The sequence below is a fragment of the Rhincodon typus genome, chromosome 2 (genome assembly GCF_021869965.1).
Source record: "Rhincodon typus isolate 14 chromosome 2, sRhiTyp1.1, whole genome shotgun sequence".
In the NCBI taxonomy this organism is placed as follows: domain Eukaryota; kingdom Metazoa; phylum Chordata; class Chondrichthyes; order Orectolobiformes; family Rhincodontidae; genus Rhincodon; species Rhincodon typus.
In genome coordinates, this window is record NC_063333.1 from 98,592,474 (window position 1) to 98,606,789 (window position 14,316).

Sequence of the window (14,316 nt, forward strand, 5' to 3'; positions counted from 1 at the left end):
CACAGATGCTGCCAGATCTGCTGAGCTTTTCCAGCAACTTCTGTTCTTGTTCCTGATTTGCAGCATTTGCTGTTCTTTCGGTTTTTAATTACATTATTTGTACATTTCAGACACTTTTATCGTGAATGAGTCTCATTATTGACTAACACAATTGCGTAGTTCGATACCAGTGCCAAGGCCAGAAGAATCTTGGTTTATAAAGAAGCAGAACATTTCGGAAATATGTAACATATCTGTCAGCAACAGAGACAAAATGCATTTAGCAGTGACCTTTTATCAGAATTAATTTACAGTATGTGTAGTTTCTCTTTTTTAAACTTGACATTTAAAAGATATCCTGGTCAGAGTATACAATATATCCAATATCATGGCATATGCAGAACACATGGTAATTGATCTGAAAATATATCAAATCATATTATTCATGACTTAAACAGTTTTTCAACCATTATAATTTCCAGTTGGGTAGATCAGCTTTCAGGCAGCACATAATCAATACAACAGTAGCACCTTCACATCATTAGTGAAAAAAAATGCAACGGGGCAATTAAATCAAGGTAAAATCACCTTTTATATCAATTTATTTTATCCTGGTAGGTATAAGTCAAAGCCTACAATTGTTTTGTCTTAACCACACACTTTAATAGTTTACAATGGGTGAGTGTTGTTACAAGATCATTGAAAAACAATGTTGATATAATCCAATTCATCCCACCATTTATGTTCTTCCCTCGAAGCACTAGCACCTTAATTTAACATAATATCCACTATTCCCTGTTCATAGTCTTTGAATGCTTTGCCAAACTGCATCGTCATTGTGCTAGTTAATTCCATAATCTGCCATCTTTAAATATGGAGAGTATTCTTAAGATGAGTGCTTGGATTAAAGCTTGTATAAATTAGCACTCCTTTCGAATGGCTATTCAATGGGCGAATGATATAACAATTCCATTTGCACAATGCCTTCAGGTAGTATGTTCAAGTGCCCTTCCACCAAGGAGAATAACATCAACATAGGCAACCGAATCAAAATAAAATTCTGAAATGAAATAAGGATGATGATTTTAGGATCAATAAGGGGATGATGCCTCCTAATGTCATACCTACAAGGCCTCAGGAGACAAACGTATACATTACTGGCAGTGAATTGCCAATTCAAGAACATTCTGCTTGTGTAGCTTTATGGTATTACACTAATTACCCCTATAGTGAGCCCAATCAGCCCAATAAGTTATCCCCATAGTAAGATTAATAAATAACCCTATTAGTCATGCTAATAAATTGTACACATAAATACCCCAAAAACTTTTTGCCATAAACACCCCCAATGTATTACCCCATAATCACCCTGATATATTATCCAAATATCCTGCACAATATATTAGCCCACATAATTGTTCTGGCAAGTTCTTCAAACAAAACCAACAAAATTACCCCATAATCATTCACAGGAATTATCCTATAATAAATCTGATAATTTACGTCAAAACATTACCTCATAACAATCCAATAATCGCAATTATAATAAGACCATTTAGTATCCACTAATCACCCCAATATGTTAAACCCCATAATTACTCCAATATCATAATCCTTAATCATCCCAAATAAAATAGCTTATATTTACCCAAGTGATTAACTCCATTTGCAACTCCACAAATTATCATGATGATCACTTTGATAAACTACCCCAACAATCATCCCAATGGGAGTCTTGTGGAGCTGAGATAGTGTCCCTACCTCAGGGCCAAATGGTCAAGTCCCATGTGCCTTGGAGGTATGTCAAAACACTTATGAACATGTTGATTGAAATTGCTGCAATAATCTCAATGAATTATGCCATAAATTACCTGCAATATCAGCCTAATAAAATATATCCATAAACACTCCTTTATCTCCTCTCCATGGTCCCAAACATATTAGACTTCAATTTATCTCCATTCAGTCAAGAAACCTGGAACTGTCTATTTTTAAAAAATAAACTACATAATTTAGTTAACTTTATTCGATCTCATTCCTTGAACACTCTTGAATATCTCTATTGAGCCCATATTGGAACTGATGATAATTGTATTTGATTATCATTAAGTGGAAAATTGAACTTTTGATGGTTAAAGTAACAACATTTAAACCAGTGAGCCCAATTTTCCTTAACAGATGCAACATACAAAAATGTTAGTGGAAGAACCAGTTAAGTTCTACGTCTACCAATTTTAAATAGTTTACACTCCTTGTATCTGAATTTTGAACCAGCTTTGATGACTGATGTTTCTCAATTTACCTATTTGATAAAGTAATGATTGGATTTACAACACAAAATTATGATTCTTCATTATGCAATATAATTCATTCTTTTTCTGATGCTGTTTTTATCAAAATATTTTGCAAAAACATTAGCATTATATTGCACTGCTCCCAATTCTCAGTAGATATACAGGAAAAGTTTGACCTTCCGACATAATTATTGTTTTAATACTTTCATGAAAAGAATCTACATTTTGTATGAAGGAATATATTAATGAAAGCAGTAGCCAGTTTAACTAGGTTTCCTTGAGTTGACAAAAACGTGAGTTTATTAGTTACTGAATGCAAGAAGAAGTAGTAACTCAATACACATACACGCAGATTAGAAATGAGAAGTGAGTTTAAAAAAAGGAAAGTTTAAAACTATACATATGAGTCTCTGGGTCATTCATGAAGAGTAGAATGCTAGAATGTTGATAGTTAAGTCGTCAATTGTCAGTTTTTTGGCTTTGCAGATTAATTGAAATTCTTTTGCCTCATTTCCTTTTGATGGCAGTTGTTTGGCATCATCAGAATGAGAGAAGTTTTCTTTCATCCTGTTTCCTTTTAACTGGTTCATTGGATAGCTGATTTCTAGCACTCAGAAAGCGAAAATGCTTTACCTGCAGCACAGTGGTGACCAGTTAGTGGTTGACCTTCGTAGCACATTAGTGCTCAAACCCAAGCTACCATACATGAACATCTCAGCCTACTGGCACACATGAGTACCTCAGCTCATCAGCACATCTTTGTCCAAGGGTTGAACTGGCTTTTAACCATTGTTCTTATGTATTCTTGAAAGGGAAAAATACAAAACTTGTCTCTTGCCCGAACAGCAATATTTCTCCCATCAATTTTGTAATTTGAAATAACTCCCTGGGCATTACAGGTCAGTTGGTCATGCATTCTCCATTTTAAATGCACCCTTTTGAAGCTCCCTTGATATCTTGACAGGTGTGGCATTCCAGGGTATCTCTCCAGACATTTTATCCACTGCTATCTTTTGGTTGCATGCTTTTTCTTAAGAAATACATGTTGTAATTAAAAGCTCAATATTTCTATAAGTACTACAATGTCCCTCCATCATACATTAATTCTTCATATACAGAGGAACTCATCAGTGAGTTTACACAAAGCAAGATTCCATAAGCAGCAATAGGAAGAATAAAGGGCTGATTTGTTTTAAATGGTATTGAGTGAATGAGAAATGTTGACTAAATAAATGTGTTGTTCTTGGAATTTCTAATGTCTAACTGAGCAACAGCATTTCAAATATGCAGGAAGAATTTTTGTTAATGTCTCATCTGAGAACTTTCAGCTTGGATAAGACAGCATCTTTCAGTACTTAGCTAGTATTAATTGCTTAACTATTGGAATGGTGTTAAAGGAATAAGCTGGTCTGTCTCAGAGATACTAGTTCTAGTACTAATTGAGGAAGACAGAATGAGAAAAGAGCCATGAATTTTTAAAAAAAATTCTAATTAGGTTGCACAATTTTGGACTTCAGTTAATAACATGAATTCTTTAATAGACTAGACTGTTAATTTGTTGTCCAAAGTTGGAAAATTATTCCTACAATGTGCAGCTATTTTCGTTGAAGTATTTCTCACAATGCATTAAAAAAGACAACAATATGTAACTGAAATGTTGTCAATATTTGACCAGGATGGTTATCAGTTAGCACCCTATCTGGCCAGCACTTTCCTTGTATATGGAGCTGACTGCTCAAAGGATGACATGTATACATATCAAAGAAATAATTTTAATTTATACTATGTCTTTCCTGTCCTTGTGCATTTCTCCTGTGTCACCTACATCTATTTTAATATAGCTTTTGCTATTCTCTTAATTTCCATTTCAATACAAGTACAAAAGCAAGGAGGTTACGGTGAACGTTTATAAAACACAGGTCTAGCCTCAACTAGAGTATAATGTCCTGTGCTGGGCACTACACCTTAAGAAGGATATGAAGATGTTAGAGAAGTTGAGAAAAGATTTGTCAGAATAGTTTTGGTAATGAGAGATTTCAGTTCTGCGGATATATTGGAGAAGCAGGGGCTCTTGTCCTTAGAGAAGGGAAGATCGAGAGGAGTTTTGACCGAAGTGTTCAAAATTATAAAAGGTCTGAGCAGAGTAGCTAGGGAGGAACTCTTTCCACGGACAGAGGGGCCAATTCCCTTTTGAATTTAATTTGTTTCCACTCTCAAGCAGTACTTTCCAGATTGCAACCACTCACTGTGTAAAAAAGTCTTCCTCCTTGACACCTTGGGTTCTTTTGCCTTTCACCTCAAATCATGTCATTTCATTTTCTCCTCAAAGAAAGAAAATGCATTCTTTTAGCATTACTTAGGCAGTATTCCATACCCACTCACTGGAACCCTCAGAAAGATGTCAGATATGGTCAACCACCCAAAGGTAGGCATAGCTGGCATTGCTGAAAAAGATCTTCTCACTCGTATGTTATTTCTGGTGCTATATACACGTACATCAATAAACAGAGGAAGAAACAGGAAACCTACTTTCAGGTGAATAGAAATTTCCTGCCTTTTTCAGATTTTTAGAGCTAGGGTCCCCAGTTTGCTGTAATCACTAATGAAACATATATAGACAATACTTTGACATTTAACAACAATTGTATTCTTCAGGTTTAATGAGAACGTCTGGCTCTCTATATCTATGATATTACTTCATCTTCCATGTTAATATGGAATTCAAACAAATTTCTTCTAAATGTTGGTGGGGCAGATAGATGTTTTTGAGATTTGACATGAGTGGAACCAGAAACATTCCAACGTGAAAGCTGACCTTTTGGGCTGGAGTTTGAAGGTGACGTGGGAGGGAAATGGGAGAGGAAGGAGTAAAATTCTCCAGCCAGGATTTTCTGGCATCTTCTGCAAGCAGCAAGTAGTTTGTTAACAACATTAAAGGACTTATTAGGGCCAATGATTAGAGATCAACTCCTGTGCACTTCCAGAGTTTGGTGGATGCCTAGAAGTGATGGGCTGAGGGCGGGGGTGTGGCGCTGAGTTGGGGGAGAGTTTCAAAACCAATCTGAATTCTCTTCCAGAGCCTCCATGGCCACAAACTGCCCTGTGGAGGTGTTCAAAGGCAGTTTGGCAACTGTGAACATTTCTTTTTTGAACACTTGTGAAAAGTGCTGAGGGAGCCCTCAATCTTGATGCAGGCCTCTCTCTGTCTGCCTTATCTGCATCAGGATGCTTCCATCCTTCAATTTCTGGAGCAGGTCCACTGCTCTTCACTGGTTGGCATAACACTCTCTGAACATGCATTGAACTTACATTCAAAAATCACAGCTTGCACATTTGTCTATTGTCATGTGGGCTCAGCACCCAGAAAGTAAATTGAGTAAAAAGACCACCTAATATTTGGAGTTTATCATTCTATTTTATATTAGAGAGTCTGTGCAGATGTCTGGCCATGATATGTCACCACTATAGCTATGTAGCTTCATTTCAGGTTACTATGTTAATTGGAACAAAAAGACTACTACTCAGTGATCCGGTATTAACAAGACAGAAACAGCACTGGTAATGTCCCCTCAATCCAAGGAGGGGACCATTAATAAAACATCCTTGTAAATACTGCAATTAAACTAATATAGGCAAAAACAGTCATCTTCTATGATACAATTAATGTCCCATGGTATCTACTGGTCATGGAAGAACTCATGTACAGAGGTGATATTTGCCATACCTCTGTAGAGTGACCCCAATGGGCTCAAGACACACATAGTTATTGCATTCTTCTGTCAGGATCCCAAATGTCCATGACCTGGGAATTACAGTTTTGCCAGTCTTTGGAGCCAGTCCATTAGTAGGTCATTGGATTTCCGTACACCTGTGACTGATGATCATAAGGCAGAAGCTAAAGCTTAACCTGAAATGGAGGAGCGCTTTCAGACAATAAAGCAAGGGCTGTAAATTCGCTTTGTGACCTGTTCACATGCTGAAGGTCCGCAATAGGCTTGGAGATAGTAGCTACAAGGCAGTGAAGGAATATCTGCCCGAGGCAGGAGGTGGACTCTCTACAGAAGACTCTACCCACTGAGTGTATACGGAGCATTTCTCCTACTTCCACCTCAGCCAGAAACAATGCCTGAGGCATGTATGATTCACAAAGGAGGTGGTCACAGAACTGTTCCGTCTCCTTCATCAGAACTTACAGCCTTACAACAGAGTCAGGAAGGTGCTGTCAGATGGCATCAAGTTCACAGTCACCCTCAAATGCTATGTGATCCTATCCTTCTAGTTAGAATAGATAACATTTCAAACATTTTCCAGTTCACTTGAGGGAGAATCATTAAACATTGGTTTGGAAATATAAACAAGTTGGGTAAGTCTTGTAACATGATAGGTGATGCGATGCAGAGCAACTTAATAAGTCCAATCCTAAATAGACCTTGAATGAATACGTTGCTAGGGCCATTTCAGAGGGAACTAAGAATCAACCATGTCGACCAGATCGAGATTTCTTTCCCTGAAGGACATTAATGAACCACATCAGTTTTTAATGATAATGTTACATGCCCTTAGGTTGACTTTTAATTCCAGGTTTTATTAAATTAAAATTTTATCATCTACCATAGTGGGGTTAGTAGCCAGGCTGCAGAACATTGGCTTAGGTTTCTGGATGGACAGTCCGGTGACATTACTGCTATACCATCACCTCCAGAATCTTCCTCTCAGGACACTTCAGAGGTGTTCAGTCTGTCTACCTTCCTGTGTATGTTAGGCTAAATATTCGACTGAAAAGGGTTTTCCATTTCAAACTCTTTGAAATTCTTAATGATATTTGTGGCAAGTACAGGTCAATGGCTCAGTTGGTAGCACAATCCCATTTCAGGTAGTCATCAACTGATTCTACAGGTTCAAAAACAGAAATTGCTGGAAAAGCTCAGCAGGTACGGCAGCGTCTGTGCAGAGAAATCCATGTTAACATTTCAAATCGAGTGACCCTTCCTCAGCATCTGCAGTTTTTTCAGATTGATTCTACAGGTTGCTATTTGTTGTGCAAATCCTGGTAACCCTCTAAGGCTGCAAAGGTGATACGTGGGAGTCAATGTCCTTTCCTTAAACTCCTTCAAGATCAGTAACAACAAATATATTTTAATTATTTTCCTTGTACACAGCTATCATACTTTAATCAAAATAATTGGCACACACTTCTACACACAAGAAGCCAATACCCTAAACACATATTCGACAGATTGGTAAGGTCATAGCCAATGTGTTTCCAATACATATGCACAAAGCTGAAACATTTACAGATACAGCCCTATGTGCTGCATTTCAGATCTCAATCCCAGATTTAAATTTAACAAATGATAGTGTTCACTTACATTTCAGTTCCACTATATTAGATCCTGGATATATGGAACCTTAAACTAGAAATTCCATATTCTTTTGCAAGGAACTCAGTAACTCCAATTTTTCCAGGATCCTATTTAGCTGAGTGTTCTTTTGCTGACAGGTTTCAAAACAGTTCTCTCTCCTTTGTAGCCACCCTCTCCCTCCTTTCAGACCTCCTTCTCCCTCCTTATAGCTCTTACAACTTCTTTCTTTCCCTCACACTTCTTGTCGTCTCCTCCTTTCCTGCTCACAATAGTAAACCCCTCCTTGTTCCACAAAATTCACTGTCTCACTCTACTTGTAGTTTCTTCCTCCCTCTTCATCCCTCCTGTAGCTGCCTTCTCTCCCCATACCTCTTGCACCCCCTCCTCCTCATCCTCCTCCCTCAAACCTCTTGTAATATCCTTTTCTCCACCACTCCTTTCCTACCTCCACCCCCACCAATATGAAATCTCCTCCCTTCCCAAGGTCTTCTGCAATGCCCATGTCCTCTACCTCTGCCTTCTGCTATGTGAACCTCTGACATGAGATGCAGAAAGCTGGATTCAGTCAAAGGCCTTTCTGGATCTCCATCCACATTTTCAATTCATCCATGTGCATAGGTCTTGGGACCCTCTCTAACTCCTGGTCATCAACTCCCTCCTGGTTCTCAGACTTCACCACCTGTGCCCCTTTGCATTACCCTCGCTCTTGGTAAACTCCCTCCTTGCTGTTAGCCCTTTCCCAGCTCTCATCATCCCCACCCCACCAATTCGTGGCCCCACTTCCTTAACACTCTTGGCTTTTGGCCCCTGGATTTAGATCTCAGCCTCCTTAGCTATCCAGTCCACTAGCAAACAGGATCCTGGATGACTCCATTACAGCCAGCATTGACTTTCCAAACTGCACACTGCTCATCCTATCACAGTTTCCCTCCTGGATTGGGCGCCAATAGGTTTATTAATGGAAATATCTTTTCTCTGTTTGATCGCCACCCCTCAGGAGTAGATTTTCCCAGACGGTTTAGAGATTAACGAGGAGGCGAATCTGCCCACTGCCATTGTGCATAGGTGAATATCAGAGGGTCCAACATTTAGTGACACAACTGATAACAAGCTCTTTAACAGGCCTTTAACCAGCATGTCTCAGCACATGGCAGCCCCATGTAGCTGCTTCATGTCAGAGATAACATATCTGAGTCTATCTCAGCTCTGCACCTAAACAGAAAATCCCAGCCTGGGAAGGAAGACCACACTGTTCAGGACACTTTAGGTTGAGTGGCTGTGCCAAACTGGGAAATTTTGTCATTCAAATTCTCTGCCTCCGGTGTGAAAATCCAGCCCTATGATTGCAAGACCAAAGTAAGACTTCACATTTTCATTTACACTAGATCTGGAAAATGAAGCTTGCAGATGGTGATGTGTTTTACTGATTTCCTAACCATAACTGAGCAGGCTTGTTACTCTGAGATAATAAGAACTGCCGATGCTGGAGTCAGGGATAACAGTGTGGAGCTGGAGGAACACAGCAGGCCAGGCAGCAAAGAAGCAGGAAAGCTGATGTTTCGGGTCAGGACCCTGCTTCAGAAACCTTCAGTGTGTTTTATCATTAGGTTAGATCATGGCTTATCTGTGTCTCTATTGCATTTACCTAGCCTTGTATATAACCCTTGATGTCTTCACCTTATTAAAATTTTATTGATATGCATTTGAAAATATCAATTGACCCAGCCTTTAGGAAAAGCAAGTTCCAGATTTCCACTACCATTTTGGGTAATTTTGACTTTGGGCAAAACTTTAAAATGGACATTGAAAGTCAATGAAAGCTAAACCGGGAGAGATCTATCAGGATGGGCTTCTCTGATATCTCTTGTTTGACATAATGTGAGATAAAAAATTACCCCTTGTGAAAAAGTACTCCCACATGACTGAGCACTACTTTTAAGATTCCTGGCAGTTTTATATTATTTCAGCTTGGAGTAAGGAACAGTACAAATATAGATCCGCTGGACAGACAAGCCAAATATCATTGAGGAAAATACAAGCAAACATAGCTCTTGGCTGATGAACTGTTCCCCTTTTCATGAATGTCATATTTCATCCCTAGCACAAGACAAGACAGGCAACAATGTATTGTAGAATGCCATTTGATTTTTCGTAGACTACTTTACAAGTTGTGTGTGTTACCTCAACGTAGGCCCTCGGTTACTTCCTGACAGCTGACAGTTAACATCAGGGATTTCAGGCTAATAATATTGCCTGGTTTGTGAAATGAACTGAAAGTAACATAAATCAATAAACGAAGCATTTCTGCTCACACATTCTGTTTCCTGCCTGTCTTTTGTCATCTCTGTGGTTTGGACTTCAGACGTAACCATTTCTCCTTGACATACACTCCTCAACTGCCAGCTAGAAAACCTCAATTTGGCAAGATGCTAAAGGTCACAATAAAATACTGAAAGTGGAGTGTTACTTAGACTTCAAAGACAACTGCTCTATTCAATCTGCTGCAAATTAGAACAAAATCAATTAGTTTTGACAATATATAACAATTCCACAAAGTAAAATGTTACAGAGAAATACCAAAATTTTGTAAGTGGTAATTAACAGCACAGAAATTATTGTGCTTGACAACATTTTACAAACTTAAACTCCCAGCACAGAACTAGCTGTTCAGAGAGTATACCGGGAATTTGGAATCACATTCACTGTTAATTTTAATGGGAAGAAAATTGACAGTGGAGGTTGGTGGGTGTGAGTGTTTGCAGCTGAATTTCTGGCATGTTCACAGCAGGTGAAGGTCCACATTGGGACTTTGAATTAATAAAATAACTCAAAGTTATTGTCTTAAGTTGTTATCAGCTTGCACATAACCAAGATGATCTGTTTTGTTTATTGTGCCACTGTGATGGGTGGGGAAAGTAGCAAAAAAATGCATGAAATTCTACATTGCAGTTCCAAAATATCCTACCTAGAAAGATCATAGGAAATACATAAAGGAAACACACAACAGCAGTACCAGATTCCTTGCAACTAAAGGTATAAGTCAGAAATGGGCTCTTGAGAAATGGAGACAACTGTGAGGCTGTATCAAATATGAGAAACCAAAGGGATTTAAAGTATTTGGTCATGAATTCCCAACTCTTCTGCTGGATTCTGACTATGTTCTGCACCCTGGACAGCTTTTGGAGTTTCTAATGGTTTCATTTTGGGGTGAGACTTCTGTCCACCATGAACAATTATGACTGATGTGAAAGGGCTAGGCAAACCAGTGGGACTCCTTGCACTGTCTGTTCCTGACTCAGAACGAACTGGTGTAAACCTAGAGGTCAGTGTACATGTACTGACCTCTTTGAGTGCTCAGTGATGAAAGATCTCAATCAGGAAAGCTAGTTTATGATTTGCTGAATGATGAATTTCTTGCTAAATAAATGTGTGTGAAATGACATAATGCTACATACTAGGGCTAGTGTGTCACATTCTGTGTTGGAGTAGTTGGCTTGTACAGTTAACAGGGCTTTTGAATCAGACACAACACATTTTATCTTTTGCTAGAGACATTGCATAGGCCTTATTGTGATCCAGAATATGTCTTTTGTGGACATATTGTGGTATCACAGTACGCAAGATTTTGTTGACAGAATTGAGAGAATCAATGATGTATTAGTGGTTGCCTTGCCACACACACAGGGGATGTCCTCCTTGAGAAAATCTCTTAGTAGGGATATTTTTTATTATGAAGTTTGGAACATATGATAAGAGGAAGTTGAAATATCTGAGGCAACGTCATAGATCTCTTTACCTGTGTTGTCAGAATTTGGTTAAAATCCTCAATCTTACTTGGATCAGGACAGACTACATGGGCAGAGTAAATGGAACAGATTAAGTTGATCTGGTTGACACTGAGCTTGCATTTTGCACTGTTAGAAGTCAAGCCATGTCATTACACTCCTGCCATCAATTGGAAGAAGTTTGTTGTCATGCTGTGCCTTTGTCTTACCCTTGACCACAATATTGTCAGCAATGCAAAGACAACCAGGTACGTTATTAACGAACATATCTGTTTATGTGCTGCTAGAATAGATCTTGACTTACTGACAATCCAATTAGTAACTGTTGGAAACAGCATCCTCCAAATGGCACTCAAAACGTCATGAGCTCCTCTGATTCCTCCACTAAATGGACTGACCAGTAGCCATGCTTTGCAACTTGTTTGTAAAGGAACATGGTTCTGGAAAATTTAGACTTTAACTCTTTTGTCATTTATGTAAATACATTTCAAATGAAAGGTTGAGATGCTCAGGATGTAGGCATACTTTTATGGTGCTATTTTTTTTGTTAAGATGCATGTATAAAGCTACATCAGTTTGGGTAGTGGTTAACCTTCCAAATGACATCCCGTTCAGTTAGGGGGTTCTGCTATAACGTGGTAGCTGCGTTCCTGCGCAACATCACGTTATAGAAAATTGTGTTACAGAAATAACGGGCCCTATGGGAAAATCAGTATTAGGGGCAGACCACTGAAAAAAAAAATTGCTGAAAATCACTCAAAACAAACTCAAAAACCTAACACAAAGGATAGCACAGTTTGAATAAATGATTAATTCATATCTAATAATGAAATAAAAGTAAATTTAACACCTTATCTTGAAAAAATGTCAAGATGACTTGATGGGGGAAGGAGGTTTTGAGGTAGATCCATTGTTAGTGCAGGGGCTGAGGGTCGTCAACATCATCATCATCATCATCATCACCTTCAGGTGCAGTTGTGGTTGCAGGGTTAGGGTGAAAAATAATTAATCCAGAAGTGGTTCATTGTCTTCTGGCTGTTTCTTGGGGTTGGCTTAAAAAAGACATCCAGTTTTTGCTGCTTTGCCCTTTTTCTTCTTTCATGAAGAAGCTGTTCATAGGGTGCAAATAAGATCTTATTCCACGAACTGCTGCCCTGCTGCGTTCTGCATTGTGATCGTTGTCCTCTAAGAGCTGCAACTCCTTCCCAATTTCCCTCAGGATAGAAGTCAAAACAGAAGTGGAAAATTCTTGTCGTGCTGCTTCCTGGACTTCATCTTCTTCATCTCCAGCTTCCACTTACCTCTCAGCAACAAGTTGCTGTAGCTCAGCTGTAGAGAGGTCTTCACAGTGAGACTTTAGCAGCTTTTCAACATCCTCACTCTCCACTTCTTCAAATCTAACTTGCTTCGCAAAATCAACACAATGGTCTTTGATTCTTGGGAGCCTCTCTGACAGATCAAAGGTTTTTAAACTTTTGGAAAAAATCTGGGAGAAGCTTCTGCCAAACTGCATGCAAGCAGTCCTTACTGACATCACCCCAGGCCTCTTGCATTCTTGATGTTAAAGCTCTTCCAAAATTGAAGAACACTGTCCTTATCCCCCTCAGTAGCTGCAATCAGTCTCTTAAATGTGCGCCTCAAATAATAAGCTTTAAAAGTTGCTATTGCACTCTGGTCCATGGGTTGAAGGAGAGAGGTTGGAATCAATGGAATCACGTATAGCCAACACAAGTTCACATTTTAGAAACAGCGTTCCCCTATTTGTCAGTTGTGCTATAGCCAATTCGTGTTGTCAGAACACACCTTAAAGCAGAACCCCCTGTACTGCTTGAAGCTTCTCCTGAATGGACACAATGCATTTCCTTAGCGAATTAATAAATGGGGTTACATTATCCTTAAGATGCAACATTTTATAATCTCTAAAATAGCCAATTGTGCTGAAATGAGACCATTGACTGATTCAGTTCTATGTTGTGTGGTCTCTCTCCACCGCAGTGGGTGTGGTTTGAATCTCATGAATTGTGATTACACAAAGATCTATACATACTGGTAGTCCTACCTTTGCTGAATCAATGGTATTTATCAAGTAGGAGATTTTGGGAAGCCAAGATGAACTTACATATTGTCACCATAATGTTATTGTGCCAACGCACAGAATCGATGATCCATTGTGTACTGTGAAACAGTTTCTCATAGTTGTACCCTAGAGTGCCATTTGCTGGGTACGTTTCCTTCAGGGTGTGCAGTGGTAACATGTTGGCACTTGTTTCTGTAACAATTTTAGCTTGTAGGGTGTTTCATCCTGACTTTTTAGGACACATGGTGTTCATGGTTGTAAAAGCTTCTGAATGCCCCATACCATCAACATGTTGTGTGAGGTTAATGTTATAGGAAGCTTGGTCATCTTTCAAAATTTCATTTTCTCTCAGTTGACTGTGCACTTCATCAGAGTTTATGCTTGTTCTGGATACTTTCCCGCAGCCAATGTTGTATAGTTTTGTTGGTCACCTGGCATCTGGAGTCTAGGGACTGCTTTTACCTTTAGAACCAGATTTCCTGCATATGGGGGCCTAATGTTATTTGGTGTCACATGATTTGTGAATGTGAAGAAAAGCTGGACAGCCTTTGGGTAGGTGGAACAAATTGCATCTGTTCAGATCTTGAATGTTAGGTGCATTTTACTGATATTGTGATAGACTTGTCTGCACCCAATGCATGTACTTTTTGTTTGTCTGCTGCTATGGCTTAATTCTTGCATCCATCTTTCAGCTAGCCATCAATGTTATGGGCCAGAGATAGTAGGAACTGCAGATGCTGGAGAATCCGAGACAACAAGGTGCAGGGCTGGATGAACACAGCAGGCCAAGCAGCATCATAGGAGCAGAGAGGCTGACG

At 39.1% G+C, this 14,316-nt stretch overlaps 1 long non-coding RNA gene across 1 annotated transcript in view; it reads right to left on the minus strand.

The window, feature by feature from the left end:
* The window catches only part of LOC125487145, a 45,160-nt gene that overhangs the window by 21,871 nt on the left and 8,973 nt on the right, over positions 1-14,316 (minus strand). The gene's annotated exons all lie outside the window — the stretch shown is intronic.